At 38.7% G+C, this 19,655-nt stretch overlaps 1 long non-coding RNA gene across 1 annotated transcript; it reads right to left on the reverse strand.

Moving 5' to 3' along the window:
- Positions 1-1,479: 1,479 nt before the first annotated feature.
- Positions 1,480-19,171, reverse strand: LOC119149241. Its single transcript, XR_005104623.1, has 3 exons — positions 19,161-19,171; positions 15,354-15,356; positions 1,480-1,628 (listed from the first exon to the last, which is right to left on the reverse strand). It is a non-coding gene; the product is annotated as an uncharacterized LOC119149241 (long non-coding RNA).
- Positions 19,172-19,655: the final 484 nt, after the last annotated feature.

Raw genomic sequence — 19,655 nt, forward strand, 5'->3', positions numbered from 1 at the left:
TCAAATTAGCTTTCCTTTAATTGTCTCCCTAGGTAGACTGGAATAATTTTATAACTTTGCATATTCAAAACAGCAATTACCCAAATAACCAGAAATTCTTCACAGCTTTAGGTGGGTTTTGGGTGGCAAATTGAAGGACTTGAATTTTTTAAAAAGTACTGTAGCTCAGCCTTAGAAAGTCATCTCTTCTTAAAAGCACATTAAAGTCAACGCAAATCATTGCAATAGGTCTTTTTTTAATTCTTACTTGTAGACTGGAGTAGAAGCCTAATAGAGTTAGGTGCTCTAAAAGCTCTAAAATTCAGAAACATGTGGCAAAGTCACTGAGGTGTCTTTAAAAGTACATCTTTAGGGCCTTATTGTTTAGTCAGCATGATGGGTGTCTGTACAGAGTATCAACACCTCTGCTCTGTGCTCAGAGCAATCTGCTGGCAGGAGCGTGCACTGCCCAGGGGAACTGCTGTAAGCTGGTGCTCATGGACGTGGACTTCATTCTTCATAAAGTTGTCATCGTCTCTTTGTTGGTTGTCGCAATGGCTTTCACAGGTGAGGCTGGCACAGGGGCTCCTTGGCTTTTACAACCATCTGTTGTGAGTTGTGTCTTACTGTGGTATTCATATGTTAACTCTTTTGCTGGGGTTAAATCCATTCAGCTCTGTTCACATCTCTTTATGTCAGTGTGTCATTTGTTCTGGTACTGGACCCACATTATTATTATTATTATCATAATCTGTATTATCATCATCATTAGTATTATTATAATTAGTATTATTCGTATTAGTATTATTACCACCATTCAGAGGGACCTTGACAGGCTTGAGAGATGGGCCCGTGTGAACCTCATGAAGTTCAGCAAGTCCAAGTGCAAGGTCCTGCACGTGGGTTGAGCAGTCCCAAGCACAAATGCAGGCCAGGTGGAAAATGGATTGAGAACAGCCCTGAGGAGAAGGACTTGGGGGTGTTGGTGGACAAGAAGCTCAACATGGCCCAGAAAAGTGCCCTTGCAGCCCAGAAAGCCAACTGTATCCTGGGCTGCATCAAAGAAGCATGACCAGCACGTCGAGGATGGTGATTCTGTGCCTCTACTTTGCTCTCATGGGACCCCACCTTGGAGTTCAGCTCTGGAGCCCCCAACATAAGAAGGACATGGACCTGTTTGTGTGAGTGCAGGTGAAGGCCACAGAAATGATCAGTGGGCTGGAGCACCTCTCCTATTAGGACAGGCTGAGAGAGTTGGAGCTTTTCAGCCTGGAGAAGAGAAGGCTCTGGGAACATATTATAGCAGCCTTTCAGTACCTAAAGGGGGCCTGCAGGAAAGCTGGAGAGGGTCTTTTTACAAGGGCACGTGGTGATAGGCCAAAGGGGAATGGCTTTAATCTGAAAGAGGGTAGATTTAGATTAGATATTAAGAAGAAATTCTTCACTGTGAGGGTGGTGAGGCACTGGAATAGGTTGCCCAGAGAAGCTGTGGATGCTCCATCCCTGGAAGTGTTCAAGGCCAGGTTGGATGTGGCTTTGAGCAACCTGGTCCGGTGGAAGATGTCCCTGCCCATAGTAGGGGGGTTGGAGCTAGGTGACCTTTAAGATCCCTTCCAGCCCAAACCATTCTGTAATTCTATGATTCTATTCTGCATCTTTGAACTGCTATTTGCATTTCTCATTCATTTGTAATGTTGTGTTTTATAGTCAGGACACCAATTTTTTAAAAAATATTATAGTATTTGTTTAATCATGTCATAGTGGTGAGCTGTAAAGGTCCAGTAGTTGTTCATATTTTTTGAACTCTGGACCAATCCTTTCACTTCCTGTAGTCAAGAAAGGCTTTGCCATTATTAATTTTTGTTTCCTCTCTAGATGCCTGTACCCAAATCCTAGTTGAGACAAGAAGAGACAATGAGTTTGGTCTCATCTTTGGCCTTTTGTTGAGCATCAGAAACTCTCGTCACAGTGGTGACACATCTGGCACTCTATGCCCCTGTCCGTGGTAATAGGGGTGAAATAGACCCCGACCGAGGCAAGGAAAGCTTACAACTTGCTTGCTGATGCTTTGCCTGGCTTTCGTTAATGCCATTAGTTTCACAGTTAGATGAACTCTAAACTGCAAATACAAGGATCCATTATCCCACATAGCCCTGTGTTATTTCAAGGTGACATTGAACTACTGATCTGTGTTTTTATACTGAACGGTGGTCAACAACTGTACTTTATCCTATAGCTTTTGTGCAACTATGAAATTGCAGCACTGGAAGAGCAATTTATCAGCAAAAATGCTGATCACATTCATAGACTAACTCCATATTAACTCCATATCAAAGTGTCTGTGTTTACAGGAATGTAAATGTGCATTTGATTTAAAGAATTTGCTTTTGTGATGAAAACATTATCAAATCTGCTCTTGGTTTCTAAAAGCCACTGTTTTGGTTTGGTTTTCTGCTCCTGCTTAATACTTACATATATTTATATGCAACGCTAGGATAAACCACTTTTGAATCTCTCCTGCAGTCAACAAGGAAAAAGGGCTTTCAACACTATGCTGCAAGTATTGCAGGTTTCCCCCCCTGAGTCTGAAGTATCACAGCAATTGAAGCTGTCAATTACTTTTAAAGTAAGCTGTTTATAGATCATTATTCGCAAGGCTTTATTTGCTTGCCTTCTTCGCAAGTAAGATGATGGAGACAATTCAACTATTAAGATTAAGAAATCTGCCCCCATCCCTTCTACCAAGTTGTTACCATCAGAAGACCCTCCTTTTGTCTTCTGCCTCAGTCCCTATATTTATCAGGCATTTTCCTATGGACTGGAGGGATTGTAAATAATTGCCTCATCCATCGCTTATGGACATGTGTATCACATAGGGAATATATAGTGAAACAAACATCTAAAAATTAGAATCAAACATTTTCCTTTGATTTGTTTCTTAGATTTGTTGTTGTGTATTTCAAAGGGCTCCACAATGTGACCTTCACTTTAAATAAAGAAATGCCTTCTCTTCTGTGTTCCTTACTTTAGGTTAAATGAGGACTTTTGATGACTGATAAATACTGGATTTCACAAAAGTCATTGGAGTTGGTAGAGACATTTTGATGAAATATACTGCCTAGTAAAGGAAAGAGATGAAACCCAGATAATTTAGAAGTTTGTCTTAGTCCTAATTTCCATGAAAAGATGAAATACTGTAATATTCTTTTCCAGCATAGTTTAGCGTAGTATTTTCAAACACACATGAACTGATACACAGCCTAAGAGAAGGACCGTATGATGCTGTTTTCCATGATGTATCAGAGGATTGATTCCAAATGATGGCAAAGAAGCATTAATCTCATCAAACAAAGTCCAGGTAAAACCACATCTGGAGTTCGTTGCTGCTCAGTGAGAATGAAATTACATGGGGACAACTGAAGATGACTACAGGATTGTAGTCTACAGGACTATAAATGACAGTACCCCTTAGAAATAAAGATCAGCAAACAAAACTGTTTAGATTCATGGAATAAAAGCTGGTAGGGAAAATATTGTGCTATATGAGTATGTGAGGGTATTTTAGATATCAAAGAGGGAGAGGAGTTAAATTAAAGAACAGGGTTTGCTCTGGAAAAAGAATAGATATGATCTGGCAACAAATAAACTTGAATTAAAATGGGAGGATGGTTTTGAGACATCGCAGGACTAAAGCTCTGGGACAGCTTCTTGACAGGAGGCATAATTGCAAAAGTCATGGCTGTTTTAAGGAGTCTGGTATTTTCACATCTGCAGTGTGGTTGCCTGAAAGAGCTGAGGATTGGTCTCATTAACCCGGAAGTTCCCTTCTGCTGTGGAGCACAAGAAATGGCATTTGAGTCAGTAATTAAAGAGTCTTTTATTTTTATGTGTGAGGGAGTCAAAAAGCCTATAGATAGGTGTAATTGATTTTCTGTTTGTTTTTTTGGGGTTGGGGGTTTTTTTGGGTTTTTTTAGTAGTTTTTTTTTTTTAGTTTTCGTTTTAATTATTGAGCATGTAATGGTTTGACCTTAATGTTATCTTAGAATATTTCTGTGGAGGATATATATTATATAAAGATACATGTGTTAATTAATGCCGCACATAATGCAATATAGCTGCTCAGTAGAGAAAAATACTCTATTCTAAATAAAAAAGGTACATAATTAATATATTCCTTGAGTTCAACACCTTTAAATAGGCCCCCAGAGTGCTCTATTTGTGGACAAAGCGCCAGTGCATTGGAGTCCATTGAGAAGCTGGGCCCCGAGTCATCAGTCTGCGTAAAGTGCTTTTCTTTTTTTTTTTTTTTTTGTTACCATAGTAACATTCAATATTTTTTTTTCCCCAATTGTTCAATTTCAGAGGAAGTTTAGAAAACAACCAGAGATGAAAACAAAACAATAGCTAGTGAAGACACAGCTGAAGCACTGTAGAGGAAACTCCAGACAACAGATGCTAATTTGTGAGGTGTAGAGCTCAGGTTTTGTTATCAACAGGAAGCGGTGGTTCTGTAGCTGCTTTTTGGCTTCAGTTCCCATAAATCTGTACCATTTTAACAGAAAGCAATATGTGGTTCAAATATTTATAAGGTAAATGTATAATTAATTCACAAAAGTCTCTTTTTTTAACAGAAATGATGCTGTATAATGGAAAAATAACAGCAAGAATGTATTTGAGAAAAATTGCTAGTGAAGATTTATCTGAAGTTTATTTTTCAATTCTTTTTTCAGATTAGTATACTTCTACACATTTTTTTCCTTCTGGATTTTATGTAGGGCACAGAAAAAATTAGGCATATTAATTTGTACTGCATGTTCTCTCTGTTTCATTTTGCTACCAAGTGCTAGAGCTGAGTAGGGTAATACATTTATTATTACCCTGGCAGAGGCTGGGAACAGGAAATGAATGTCTGCTGTCAGGGGAGGAATGGTTCAAAGCTCCGTGAGGTCAACAGATGATTTTCCGTTTACTGCAGTGGGTTTGGTATAATCTGTTTATCTCTGGTAATTCATTACGGTTTCCAGTGAGGTAACGGGGTTGCAGAATCAAATCCATGTATGTGTGACTACGGAAAGGCAGTCTGCAGTGTTTAATACACTGTGTGCAAGAAGCAGCTGGTCGCTTTTCTTATCAAAACATGTGACTGAAGGTTGATGGTAGACATTAGACAACAAAGTATTGCCAAGCAGGAGGGAGTTTAACGCAGTAATAAAGCCAAGCAAACAAGCTGTGTAATCAAACCAGAACTATAAATTGCTGAGGAAAATAGGATTCAGCTTATTATATTCTTGCAGTAAATTCTGTCTTTGATTTATAATCTCAATTGCTACACTTTTGAAATACAGAGTTATATTACTATATCTGTTGGGGAAAATTACTTCATATTGTATGATTCTCTACCTATTGAAACTATAAGCCTGATTAAAATAACACCTGGGAGGGGAGAAAAAAATCCTGTGTACCTTAAATCTTCAAAACTGCAGTATTAGATAGCACTCATAAATATACTATAAGCAGTGCGGCTTCTATTTATTTCACTCACTTTTCCATACTGTTAAAAATTGCTGACTTTTTTTATGACCTAGAATCCCCCTTCCATTGCTTATCTCTGTAAAGAGGTTTTATTTACTTGAACTATACTTTCTGTGATAAAAAAAAAAAAATTACTAATCAAAATGACTTCTACTTCTTAAAGCAAATCCACTGTTAACCAACTCATCCTGGAGAAAAATGGCTTTAATCTCAAGGACTGCATTAAACTTAGAAAGAACCTGAATCAATAAAGGTGAAGGTCACGGAAACAGATGATTAAAGCAAACAACAGGCTGCCTACTGTACAATAGGGTTATAAAATAAGCTGAAACAAAAGCCTATCAGAATACATCAAGAATGAACTTTATGAATAGGTTCCTCTTCGGAGTGCTGAATGGTCAGATTTATCTCCTGAAGGGTTTTTTTTCCTCCTTTTCTGCCACCGTTCCCCCTGGCTCCTTTCTCCCTGCTCTTTTCCTCTTGTTTCCTGCTACATTATAAACTAAATTACCCTGTGGAAAGATCAGTGAGCCCTGATTAACTAATGTGTCAAGTTTTCAATGCCCACAAATACCTTGTGCTGACATGTACGTGATGTGAAACGAGTATTGCTCTGAAATAGGTGAGAAATGGACCAGTTCATTATCTGTGTAGCTGGCTTCTATCTCTCTGCACACATGTAATACAAATTCCCACATGCAATTTTTAGCTGATTTTTTTTGGAGCGAGAGTCAGGGGAGAGACTGGGGGATGGGTCTGTGAATCGGAGGGGTGAATAGCAGCCACAATGATTGAGAACTTGGTTTAGATCCTAGAGCTTAATAACAGTTAGGGTTAATGGCTTGAGGTGATTAACTGGTTCCAACCAGTCATTAATCTGCAGGAGGTGTCTTTAGTCTTGTTCATTATTGGTAAGAAATGACACCCTAGCATTTTGCTTGAACTTTGTTCTTTTGTTATTGACAAACGAGTCTGAAAATAAATGTGGTGGAACCAAAACCTGCAGTGTGATGTCACTTTTCTGGTGCTCATATCAAGGGCTGCCCCAGAGCTGGGGTGCAGCTCCAACCTGACCATGCTGGCAAAAATTTGGCTCCTAATTCTGCACTTCAGTGTCTATTCTTCCCTTTTCTCCCTCAGCATACTGCACACCTAGTAATTCTTAGCATTATTGAAAATGGGGACAATCACTTAACTAAAGGAAGATTTCACTCTTATATTTTAAAAGCATCAATATTAATTTTTACCCAGAGCTATATTCAGAGTAGTGATGTTACCTTTGCCCATTCCCAGCATATTTCACCCGTAGGCTGGCAACACTGAAGGGAATTTGCAGGAGCTGATTATAGGGGTTTTAATCTCTGTTCCCTGCACTAGCCCAAGCCAAGTAAAAATCTTGACAATCCACTTCAGCTGGGATGACAGGAGCAGTGCTAGAAATTTCAGTGCAGCAGACCCAAAGCTGTTGATAAGGATGCACAAAATTATTAAGCTAAAGCTGGAGAAGGCATCAATCATTTTGAAAGGAGACCATTCAATTCTTCCCTCAAAGTCCAATCTGACCTGACACTAGCCTGACAACATCCTTTTATGCTATACAGGCCCCATCACTGTTTCATTCTACTACATTGTTAATAGGGCCAGCAATAAAAAAATAATAAAAAAAAAAAACCAAACCAAAAAAACCCCAGCAATGTCAGCAATGTTAGCTGTATGAGAGGACTGAGGGAAGGGGAAAATAAAAAAGGTTAAAGGTTTAAAGGTACAGAAAGAAAATATCTTTTAAATACTAATTTAAACTTGCTCTACTGTGGCAGGTCTGTTTGTCACCTCCACAGAGGCATGTGAACAGCGACTGGCACATGCAATTACACTTTGAGATAAAATGCATAAGAAAACCCTGGCATTATCTTTTATTTGAAATGTTAAATCTGCCCTTCCTCTTTCTTTTATATCACAGGTGCCAGAAAAGGAAAGGAAAGGAAAGGAAAGGAAAGGAAAGGAAAGGAAAGGAAAGGAAAGGAAAGGAAAGGAAAGGAAAGGAAAGGAAAGGAAAGGAAAGGAAAGGAAAGGAAAGGAAAGGAAAGGAAAGGAAAGGAAAGGAAAGGAAAGGAAAGGAAAGGAAAGGAAAGGAAAGGAAAGGAAAGGAAAGGAAAGGAAAGGAAAGGAAAGGAAAGGAAAAGAAAGGAAAGGAAAGGAAAGGAAAGGAAGGGGAAAGGAAAGGGAAAGGGAAGGAAAGGAAGGGGAAGGGGAAGGAAGGAAAAAGGAAAGGAGGACTGCTCTTGTTCATGACTGAAAGGAGGATTTTCAAGGAAACCTCAGTGCAGAGGAAGCTTTGGTGATAACAATGAATGTCATGGGTAAAGAACAGTGGCTGGCAAGAGATCACCTTGACTGCAGAATTAAATTAGACTTAGCGCGAAATATACCTATCTTTGCAGTCGAGCTTAAAGCTAGCAGGCTATCAAAACTCAGGGTAGAGGCTCTGCTGCATTCTGGGCTGCCACTGTGACTCGAGTGGCCTATTTATTTACATGACTGAACTTTGTGTGCACACAGTAGACTGCTTCCTGTGAGTTGAGAGCCTTGTAAAATTACATTACTAAATCAGCACTGACTGTGACACACATTGAATTCCTCATACATGGAGCTGAACATGATAGCATGATGTTCTCTTTCAAGTGCACACTTCAGAGAGATCAACAAAATGGGTGAATTTTTACAGCAAACTCGAAAGCACTAAGACCTGGAACCCATTTAAATGGCAGCTTTAGACCTGATCTGCCTGCTGTTATGATTAATGGTTATAGTGTAAATAACAGTTTAGTCCTGGACAGTGGATAAAGGACTGTTTGCACTAGTTCATATCCAGGCACAAGTGGCTTAGAATCACTGGTTTGATGTGGGTCAAGTGCTATGGTGGATAGGAAGCCACATCACTCTTTTTCTCTAAGGGTGCAGACCCGTTGTGCCCAGGAGGTGTTTCTCCATATCTTCTATAGCAGAGTTTTCATGAGCACCTCTGTACTGACTGTCTCCTATGACCACATAAGCACTGAACAGCCAGGTGGAGAGTCTCTGACATTTTCTTGGCAATATAATGATATATGTTCCTGGACTAGTGGTCTGTGTCTCTCTCAGCATGTGGGAGGTGAAGCTAAACCTCCTCGTACCAGACTTATCCTCAGCCATAGCAATGGCTTTAGCACTTTATTAGTCAGCACACATTAGCACAAATGTGCTAACCATGTTCTGGTTCTGGGCTGTGGCTCACATCCAGAGGCTGCCATGTCCTCACCATGTATCTGTGCTGAGGAAGGAGGAATTGCATTTGCATAAAGCTGTTAAATGCCAAAACTTCACTGCCAAACAAAAAGACATTGACAGCATGGGATATAGGGTGACTGGAGCTCTGGGATGCCTATGGCACACATGCACATGGTAGCCTGGACACATTCCTGGTGGCCTGCTGCCTTGCCTGGCCATGTGTCGTTTGGAGGAATGGCTACTGCACACTGAAAATTCAGCCATCAAATCAGGTGAAGATAGCCTGAAGCTCTCCTGAGTGGTGGACACAACAGTGGTGAGACCAGTGGCTCTCCATGCACGAGGATGGAGGAGGTTAAAGTGAGATTTGAGGATAAAGGTACATTTTAATCTAGTGCCCCTTTCACCATCTCTTATATATCAGCTGCCCTCTTTTCCACCCCATTAACTGTATGAGCATACCTTTTATCAGCTTAAAGACCTTAAAATACAGTATCTCGTACGTGGATTAAGGGCAACGTGCAGCTCTGAGTAACTCCTGCTGATGAATTCCCCTTTGGGATGAAGTTGTAGCAGAGTGCTGCAAGGTTGCATGGCTTTTCTGTGTCACTTACAGAAATATCAGATAAAAACATGCAATTTGTCAAAACCCTGGTTAAAGTAGTACATTTGTGCCAGAATACAATATTTCTCCTAGAGTTTAAATAAATTTGTTTACATTCAACATAAGAAACCAGAATGTATTTACTTTCAGTTTTATAACTAAATCCATGACAATTTATTTTGTACAAAAGGTTAAATGACTTAATAATAGCTTTCTCAGAATGTTGTCATATTTTCTGGATGTTGAAAAAGACATGCTTTTTTCTTTTTCTTTTTTTTTTTCTCCTAGATTGTGAAAAATACATCATTATCTTCTTGCTTTAGCTATGTAAATGACCTTACTGATAAATGAAAATTGATATTTCAGAGCTGTAGTTTATTATAGCCTGATGGCATGTTAGCCCTTATCATTCAAGGCAATATTTAACTCTGGATAATATATTATGCTAACTCTCTGAAATTGTTATTATGAGATTTTAATGCACCATAAAACATGTCTTATGATCTTCAGTATACTAAAATGACAGTCTAACATATTAATCTAACATGTATCTTGGAAAGCAGTAGTTTCACAAAATCTGTCTTCTTATATAGCATTTCTTGTACTATATTTCATATCTGGATTATGTGTAAGTATGGGATTTGCAACATCTGAATAAAATAATTACCTTTTTCTCTGCACATACAAAACCTAGCACAATGAGATCTCAGCCATAACAGGGTATCTTAGATTCTGTCAAAATGTCTCTATTAAATAAACAGTGTTGTTGGCAAAGTAGCCGTGATACTGAAGCAATGTATGTGAATATATTCTTGGTTTTGCACTTGGACTTCTCAGGTTGTCTTTTTCTGATTTGAAAGTATTGGTCTTAGCTTAGATGTTACTCTTTTATTTTGGCAATTCTGAGGAAAATACATTAGCTTATCTTGAACTGCAAGATGATGGGGAAGAACAAGGACAGGGAAATAGATTCTTCTGGGCTCAGATTCTTTCAGCATGGAATTTATGCAGAGGACAGCAAAAAGTGGTTTGTCAGCAGTTACCTCCAGTCAGGAGGGCCAAGCTTGCATGTATTCACATTTGTATCCACTCAGTCTTATCTGGGCTTTGCGAGAACCACTGCCGAAGGTGGACATACAGTCATGCTGTTTCTCTTAAAACTAGAGGGAAAAGACAGAAGTGTATCTGCTGACCCAAAGATATTGGTTAACCATTAGAGTCTGCTGGAGGAAGATGACATCTCCATCATACTGCTTTTTCTTGTGATGGTTAGGGTGGAAAAAAGAAGCTGTCACAGAGATGTTGCATCATCCAAATATTCTTGTGGCTGGTCAATACAAGTAGAGGAGAGCTCTGCAAGCCTTACAGCTGAACTGCTGCAAAGCAATCAGTTTAGCATTGGATCCATGGACCACAGCTGGAGTACTCATTCCAGGGCTCTGTTCTGTTCATATCTGAATTTAGCAAATGGAAGTCCCAAATTAAAAAGTTTTCTTTTAGTTGTGTCTGCATTAATCAAAATGTCATCATTTCAGACTTTTGATTTAATGGAATTTTATAGGTCACATATGAAGAATGACTTGGAGGCTATCCCTATTTTTTATTACTATTCTTTTTTTTTTTGTAAGAATGGATAGTTCACAAAGTGGATTAGTTATATTTCAAACTAAATCAAAAAGTCAATGTTACATCTGTTCTGAATATTTTTCCTTAGGTATCTAGAAAATTAGTAACTGTAGCTTATATCCTTTCAAAATAGAACAGATATTTAAATTAAGAAAACTGCAAAAGGCAAAAATGTTATTTAGTTGTACTCATTAATAAGGCAATGGGATTTGTTTCAGAAAAATCTGTAAAAAAAACAGTTTTCCTCTGAAGCCAAATGTTGTCCATCTGCCAGATCACACTTTCTCTACCTGTGGACTAGACGTAGTATCTTTAACACACTAAGTTCTTGTGAAACAAATAAGTAACAACGGCTGTCCTCGAATGTGCATTACTTTTTCTGGTTTTCAATCTAAAAAGCTTAGCTACTGCCATGCTTAACATTACAAGGATATATTATAGTTTTTTACCAGGTTCTGAACTAGTGTTAAAAACATGAGGCCTGAAGGCTCTGTTGAGATCTGTATTTATATCATTTGAAGACACATGCTTAGAAGCATCTACCCAAACCTGTCTAAAGCTATCTAACCCGAGACTTTTACATTTAGATGCTCTGATTTTCTAAAATTTATCTTTGTAGCCTATGGGAATTACCTTTGATTATCCTGATTACATGTCTGCAGTGATCAGAGACACCGTTTTCTGATTTTAAAGAGGTAACAAAGAGAAAAAAGGAGAAAAAGGATGACCAGATATAATGCTGAAGGCACAGTAATTGAAAGGAAGAGCAGTATTTCTTCAAATATTGCAAACTGAATAGAGGTTGAGCAGTTTAAAGGAGAGCTTATAGGGTCTATTGCACAAGAAAATTTCAATTCACAGCCAGCAGTGGTCATCTGTGGTAGTGAAGATGCTGGTGAAGAAGAGGGAACAAGAAGTATGATGCATGGACAATAGACCTTGTAAAGAGAGGCTTCAATAAAGCAGCAGCTGGAGAGACATCCTAGCACTACAGCAGTCTTTGTTAGGTGTGTGCTGCTGTATGCTGCTGTACTCCTCATTCCTATTGAAAAAATCAACAAGGAACTAAGTAGTACTTAGGAAAATTAGATTGCATTTTGCCCTTATTATAGGAAATGTGTGGGTTTTGTTGGGTAGAAAATAACAGAAAAATATATTTGTTATTAAGGGGGTTTGTGCATCTCTTCTTTCATAAAACAAGTCTCCAATGAGTCTTTCTCACACAGTTTTCAGGGAAATAGTTGTCTGGTTGTACCCAAGGGAGATTTCTGGATTGGTACTCATGAAGAACTGTCTGGGGCAGACATAGACTTCTACAGTCCAAAGCAAAGATCTGTAATGTGCCCATAATGACGGATCTACAGGAGCTAGATATAAGCAGGCATAAAAATATTTATAGGGAAATGATTTATCTGGAATGTTATTGAGACTAGCCAACTGCAGACAAATGGCAGTATGTGAAAATCTGTGAAGATTAGTCATCACCAAATACTTAGTGCTAATTAGTTAATCCAAGTGGATGGTTCTTGAAATGAAGCATGTAAAGCATTTCAAAATTCAGATCTTTAAAAACTCATTAAATGAGGATATTGCTCCACTGAAATGGATTAAGTTACACACCCATATTTGCAAAAGGAGGGATTTTTGAGCTTGGATCCTTGGCATAATTACTGAAAGTTAGTATCTGTACCAAGGCTCAAGTCAGGGGTGTACACTGAAACCATCTGTGACACTCTGTAAGCCCTGGTTGACCTCAAGTGGAGTATTTTAAATCACTGGACTTCATGCTTCTTTGCTGTATGAATTGATCACATCATCTACTTATAAGTGTATTTCAGTGGTACAGTATCCGAAACCAAACCAGCCAATCAGACCTTCTAAACAAACAAGGGAGCTTTGTATCTTAAGGTGAAAGACAGCAGGGAAATTATTCCCTGGGATCACAAGGAAGAAATTAATCATCAAATAATTCCATCAAGAAGTTGTTGACAGTTTGAAGAAGGCAAATAATTTGATGACTAAGTGAGAAGTCTGTTATTTTTCTTTGTTGTATATTATTTGGGAAGTGTGATTTTTATTTTTATATATTTTCTGAGTAATAGTAGAGCAAAAAGGATAACTAACATAATAGAAGGGGAAAATGCTTCTCAGACTTTGTAAAGTGAAAGATAAAGGTTCCTGATGAAGGATACGAGAACACTTAAAGGGCAGGAAGATACAAAAGAATGTGGATTTGTGTCATTGCCTGAACAAATGCTTCTACAGTTTTTGTTTCAAGTGTGACCCTAGGATAATCAATCAGGGTAAGACTGTCACCCGTGCAAGTTTGAGGGTATGACGCAGATCCTGTATGTTTGGAGAAGGCTCGGAGGCAGGGAAAATATCTTCCATATGTACCTCGAAAAGGAGAAAAGTGTTTCTAAATTGAAACCAAATTAGATCATGTGAAATTTCATATGTTCTTTTTCCCTTCCCTTCCCTTCCCTTCCCTTCCCTTCCCTTCCCTTCCCTTCCCTTCCCTTCCCTTCCCTTCCCTTCCCTTCCCTTCCCTTCCCTTCCCTTCCCTTCCCTTCCCTTCCCTTCCCTTCCCCATCCCCTTCTTTATTTTGCCTGTGTACATATGTGGATAATGGACAGGAAACACTATTTTGGCTATGCAATCTAACAAATTAGATTTCCTGTGGCATAGATCATCATAGCTGTGTTGAAATCAGTGAAGTTATGGCAAGACACCACCAGTCATAGATGCAATCCATAATGTAAAGTGACCATGTTTTCAACAGGATGTAGGTGATATTTGCCATGACACTCTTATACACAGCTGCATTGACATAAGCCAGCCCACATGTTGTACTATCCCTTTGGTTTTTGCAGGCAGGCAAGCAAGGACAGAAAATATTAGGGTCCTCACTTCATCCAGATGGTTGACAATAGAACAAGGTTTTAGCTTGGACCATAGTTGTTTACAAAATGTTTTGTTTGGCTCTGACTAATACTTAGTCAGGGAAATTTTTCAGGGAAGTTGCTACATGGAACTGACACATCATGTAGATAACTAAGTTATTAAAATATCACTTTTCCTTTTCAGCAAACAGCATGGTACTATGGGCAGAGTAATTTGGATGACCCATCAAGGGGAGATGTTAGAAAGACCAAGACATCTTCATTTAGAGCAGAGGTGTTAGCTCTGATATTCTGGCTAAAGTGAAGTCTGAGGTGCTAAACATCTTTTGAGGTTAAAATATATGATCAGTGCCTGGCACCTCATCTTCATTTTACCTACTCTCTAGGGCAAACAGTTCTTATTCTAAGCTGTTTATGGTAGTGTTGTGTTGTGTTTCAGGTATAGCTCAGGAAGCTTAAACCAGAAATTGTTAGTCATGAGCATAAATCTATTCAATTGCCAGTATTTATTCATGAGATACAGGCAAGCCTGTTTGTGGATATAACTCCTTAATTTCTTCATGCACAAATGGGTATGAAAACTTGACTCTCCTTAGCAACACCCATAGGTAGAAAATGCAGCTACATTAACTTTTTCCAGTTTCCAAAGTCTTTTCTCTGTCATGTATTTGTCAACTTGTGCTGGAGATCAGTTTGGAAAATACCAGTTTTTAAGTGAAAATATGTTTATATTTATTATTTAGGAAAATTATTAATAATAGTTGATTATTAACTCTTTCATTTTACCCATATTTTAAAAGCTTTTTGAAAACTAATGTTATGTTAGATATGCATTGAAGCTAAGTATGACAAGCACAGAAATAATTTCCTGGCTTAAAGTAGCATAAAAATTGTTAAGATGTTACTGACTCTTTTAATTTAAAACCTTTTCCTGCAACTCGTCCTCCTGCAAATAGTTTCATTACCTTCAATTTCTTTTGGAAATTGGAGACAACTTGTGACTAAGAGACTGCAAAGCTTGATTCAGTGCTTATTTTGCAACTAAAATATGAAGGTCTTTATGATATTACAGAGTTCAGACACAGTGATTACAGAAAGGGTGACTAACTTTCAGTGCTGCACTACAAATCATTCAAAAGGACTTGCTTTCAGGGACCAAGATTTTCCAAAAATCAGGCTCAATTAAGATGTCTCAGGCTAAAACCAAATCTGTGGTTTATTGAAATTCCAGATATGGTGTTCCCAATGGTCTACACGCTTTCTATTCTGCTGTTCTAAACGGCCAACTGACCTTGTTTCTCAGGGCCATGCTTTATCAACTAGTAACAACTGGCGTTGTTAGAGTATTTTGGGAACGGTATCTCTGGGTTTTGAGTTTGGGATGGTACTGATCCTTACGAATCTCAAATCACGGCAAGATATATTCTTGATGGATGCTACATTCTGGACTTCCTTTGTCTGTTTGCCTGTTTTTCTGGAGGCTACAGGAGGACTTTTGCTATGCACAAAAATAAAAAGTTCCCAATTTGTTTTCCTACACAGTATTTGTTAGCATAGTAAAACACACAGTAAAACAAATAAAGAGAAAAATCCTCAACTTATTTCTGTCTTGCAATTAAACAGTGATCCAGTTCTCATAAACATTTAGGTAAACCTTTCTTATTTCTTGACACATAGAGGAATTACCTCCAGGCCCTGAGGCTGGCTTCTTGCTGCCCTAAGGGTGTGCAGACATCCTTCAGGGTAAATGTGAATATGTGGGGAAAAGTTCCTTTCTCTCCAGATTGGTTTTTACATGTAAGACTTACCCTCCCCTAAATTGCCAAAAGAAATACCTACTTCTGCAGGATCATAAGTGATGATAACCAGAACAGGGAAAAAGTGTATATCAACATACTGCCTAACACTTTTGTTAAATGTTACTTAGAAGGAAAAAAAGGAAGAGAAAGCTATGTTTGGTAATTTCTTTTTTAGATGTGTATTTGCACCAGGGAGGCCAACATCGCATTTACTTAGGTGTGAAAAGTGCTAGAATAAAGTCTGAAAACTCGTCTCTCCTACAGTCAAACACAGCTGCACGAGCTGGAAAAGCACTGTGTAGGCTATAAAATGGGACATACAAAGAATCACATTTTTCTTTCCAAAATCCTCTCTTCTCTACAATAGAGGTCAAGCAGAACACCTGTTTCATCTCTTGGTGTTCATGGCCAAGGACATGCATGGTAATCTTCCTCAATAGTGAGCAGTATTCCTAAAAACACATTATTCATACTTAAGCACGAGGGCCTTATAGAGCAGCTGCTCCGTAAATTCACCAGAGGAAGGTGATTAAGTCCTTGTATGGCCACTGTAGGATATGCAGACCTCTTAGTGCTCTCTTGCTGTGCTATTCTGAATTTGAGGTGTCAGCGATTAAAAGTCTGTGTGAGATGACTATTTGCAGCTCAGCACTGATGTGACGCAGTAGTTAGTCCTACTGTCATTGAAAAGGTGCCAAAAGAACTGGGGCTCTTTGGCATGTCATGAGCCCTCTACTCTGGTGTAAAGTTGTGTTTGTTTTCTTGTGCCTATTTTTTCACCCTCTCTACCTTCTCATCTTCTAATATTTCTCTCCTTCTCTGGTTTTCCTGCTTCTTGATCCTGTTTAATTTCTTGTTTTGCTGTCTCAGTCTTGTATTGGTGATCCTTCTTCCCTTTGTTTTAGCTCCACACCCTCTTACCACTGAGGGCTGCCTTGCAGTTGATATTATTACGAGATTAGTAATGCTCCCAGGACAGCATGGAGCATGCCACTCTTAGCTAATCCAGTCCTTTCCCCTGCTCTCCGTAGATGACTTCAGAACAAACAGAGCAGAGAGGGGCTCCAGCGATGGCAGTGTAATAATCCACTGCCATATGGGTGTAAAGTCTTTTTTATAAAGAGGGCTATTATTTTCTCTTTTACTGTTGTCAGTGCTTCCTCTCCCATCCTATCCGGCCACGAGGCTCACAGATGCAGACTTGCCCTATGTTCTAGCAAAGGCACACTTTTACAGTCTAGATGGACTTTAAAATTACCCCCACGTGCCATTCCATCACCCCTGTAACACTGTGTGAATGATATATATGTTGTATACCCAGAGGTGGCAGTATTATTTTCATGGTGTGATTTCCTCTGTGTTCTGTAACAGCTGTGTCAGGCAGCAACTGGCTTTGCAAGGATGTCCCCCAGAAATTAGATCTTTAGGCCTCTGCTGTGAGTAAGATCCCTGGGGGGGAGATGCAAGCAAACTGATCTGCTGATCTCTTTGGACAAAGACATGAAAACTGAAAGAGCTGACTTGGCACAACTTTCTCAGTGAACTCAGGTTAAGCAGAATCTGCACTTAAACCTAATGAAAAAATGTATGTGCAAGGAAGAATGGGCTGAAGGAAGCTGAAAACAAAGTACCGACAGGACAGATTGCTATTTTGGAAGAGATTAACAACTTTTTCTTTGCATTCTTAGATTCTCCCCAAAAGTTAAAAAAAAAAAAAAAAAACAGAGAAGAAAAAAAAGAAACCCGTTCCTCCACTTCCAGGTTTGAAGAAAGTACAAATTCCTAAAGAAAACACTGTTTTATTTGAATTGATGCAGAAAAATTATATCGGTAAACAAAACATAGAAGCACAAGTAAAACTGACCAATGATGTATTTTTGCCATACCTTACCAATGTATGTATTCAGGTGACGTCAACTACTTAATAGCATTTGTAACTTTGACCAATACATCTCTAACAGGAAATCGGTTTTGTATGAAACAATTTACTTTCCCAATCCACATATCACATTGTAATTATTTTAGTTAATGACAACACATCTACAGAAATGTATTTGGCTTGAGAGGGAAAAAAGCATATACAATACATGGAGTTACACATGGTCTGTGTTTCAATAACATCTGTAACTTGAGAAGTGCCTCAGTTTCTGGGCTCCAAATTGAGGCATTTCTCAAAAGAGCTTGATGTTTCTGAAAACACAGAAAGCTTCCTCCAGAATGCAATGACTTAAATGGCACCGAACTTCTTAATTTTGGTGGGTTTTTTTTTTTGGATAGGGGGTGTGTTTGTGTTGGTGTTGTGCTCTTTGTAACATATAACTGCATTTGTGCTCTGTAAAAATATAGGTACTTGTCATACCTGTGTCTACATCTCTATCTCTCTTGCCATTCAAGATAAGTTTCACGTATCTACAATTGATGGTCCCATTTAAGAGGTAAGCTCTACAAACAAAAGTGGTTTTCCTGTATAATATTCCACACAGGCTAAAGGTTAAATTACCACAACACACCACAAGATTGAGTGGTTTTCTTGACCATCCTCAGTGCTGTTTTATCATTCTCTAACAAAATGGGCTTGGGTGTAGGTCTGTTATAGGAGGGAAAACAAGCTTAACCCAGCATGCAGGAGAATTCCAGGGGCCTCCGATTATCAATCCTATTTATTGAGCCTTATAATTTCTATGGGGTTTTGGGTACTTTACTTTCACGTATCATTTTTGCAATAGGGCATCTTATCTATTTCCCAGAAAATAATTTTTATGTTGTCCATCTCATTAAAGGGGAGGTTTATTTTCTCATTAACTCCTAAAGAAGGCAGAACTAATCAGCTGTGGATTTTTATCCCACAGATCAATGTCATCTCTAAATTGTGTTAGAAGGCTAATTCTTTGTTTCTGCACTAGGAACGATAGAAATAATGCAGGTCAAGGACAAAGACATATCCTATGCAAGCAGACAGACTCCTGCCAGCATAATATGTAAGTGGAAAGTTAACACTTGGCTCTTTGAAACAAGTTCTGACCTGACAACAGCAATAAGCTTCTCAGAACTGGGTCAGAGAGACTGAAGGGTCAAAAAATTAATTAATGTTCTGCTGAAACGACATGATTTTGGTGCTGTTGAGCATGCAATCATTCTTCACTGATCCTGCTTTGAAGTGATATAACCAGAAAAGTTATATGAAATATGTCTCTCTACTGATCCTGAATAAAACATGGGAATATTTAAAAACTATATAAAATCAGTGCTGGAACAACTTTAAATCTTTTTAGCTTTGTTTCTGAAGATAAAGATTTTTCTTTGCTTTTTTTGTGTGTGTGGGGTTTTTTTTGTTTGTTTTGTTGGGGTTTTTTGTTTGGTTTGTTTTTTTGGTTTTTTTTTTTTTAACAGAAGAGATAAAATAGGCAGTATCTCTGCATCTTATGAAAATCAGACATATGGCTAAAACATTGCCCCTTTGGCCATAGATCTCCCAGCTGTGGTATTGGTACTAATGATTAAATGACTCCATTACTGACTAAAATCTGTTAGATGATGCCCTTCTAAATTTAAGAGGAATCGTCTCCCAGTGAGCTGTGAAGTGTAAAGACAAAAGGCTCACCCTCATGGAAACACAGGACTGAGTCCAGTTACCTTTCCTCTCTTCCTCCCCTCCCACCCCCCCCACCCCCACACCCCCACCCCCGCCCCCCCATCACCTAGAGCAGCTGTAAAAGGCATTCTTTTGATTCATTTTTATCTGCCTGCTGTGTAGTGTCAGCCTACTTACTGTCAAGTCTGCAAGTGTGAAGAAACTTGTATTGTTCCTTGTCTGGATGGGTGGTGCCTCTTGGGATGAGAAAAGCCATTGGACTGGCTGCTCTGGGGCTGGAAGTGTGATACTGGTAGTGTATTTAAACATGACTTTCCTGCAGGACAAATCACTTTATCAGCCTGTTTAGAC

The sequence above is a fragment of the Falco rusticolus genome, chromosome 5, assembly GCF_015220075.1.
Source record: "Falco rusticolus isolate bFalRus1 chromosome 5, bFalRus1.pri, whole genome shotgun sequence".
In the NCBI taxonomy this organism is placed as follows: Eukaryota; Metazoa; Chordata; class Aves; order Falconiformes; family Falconidae; genus Falco; species Falco rusticolus.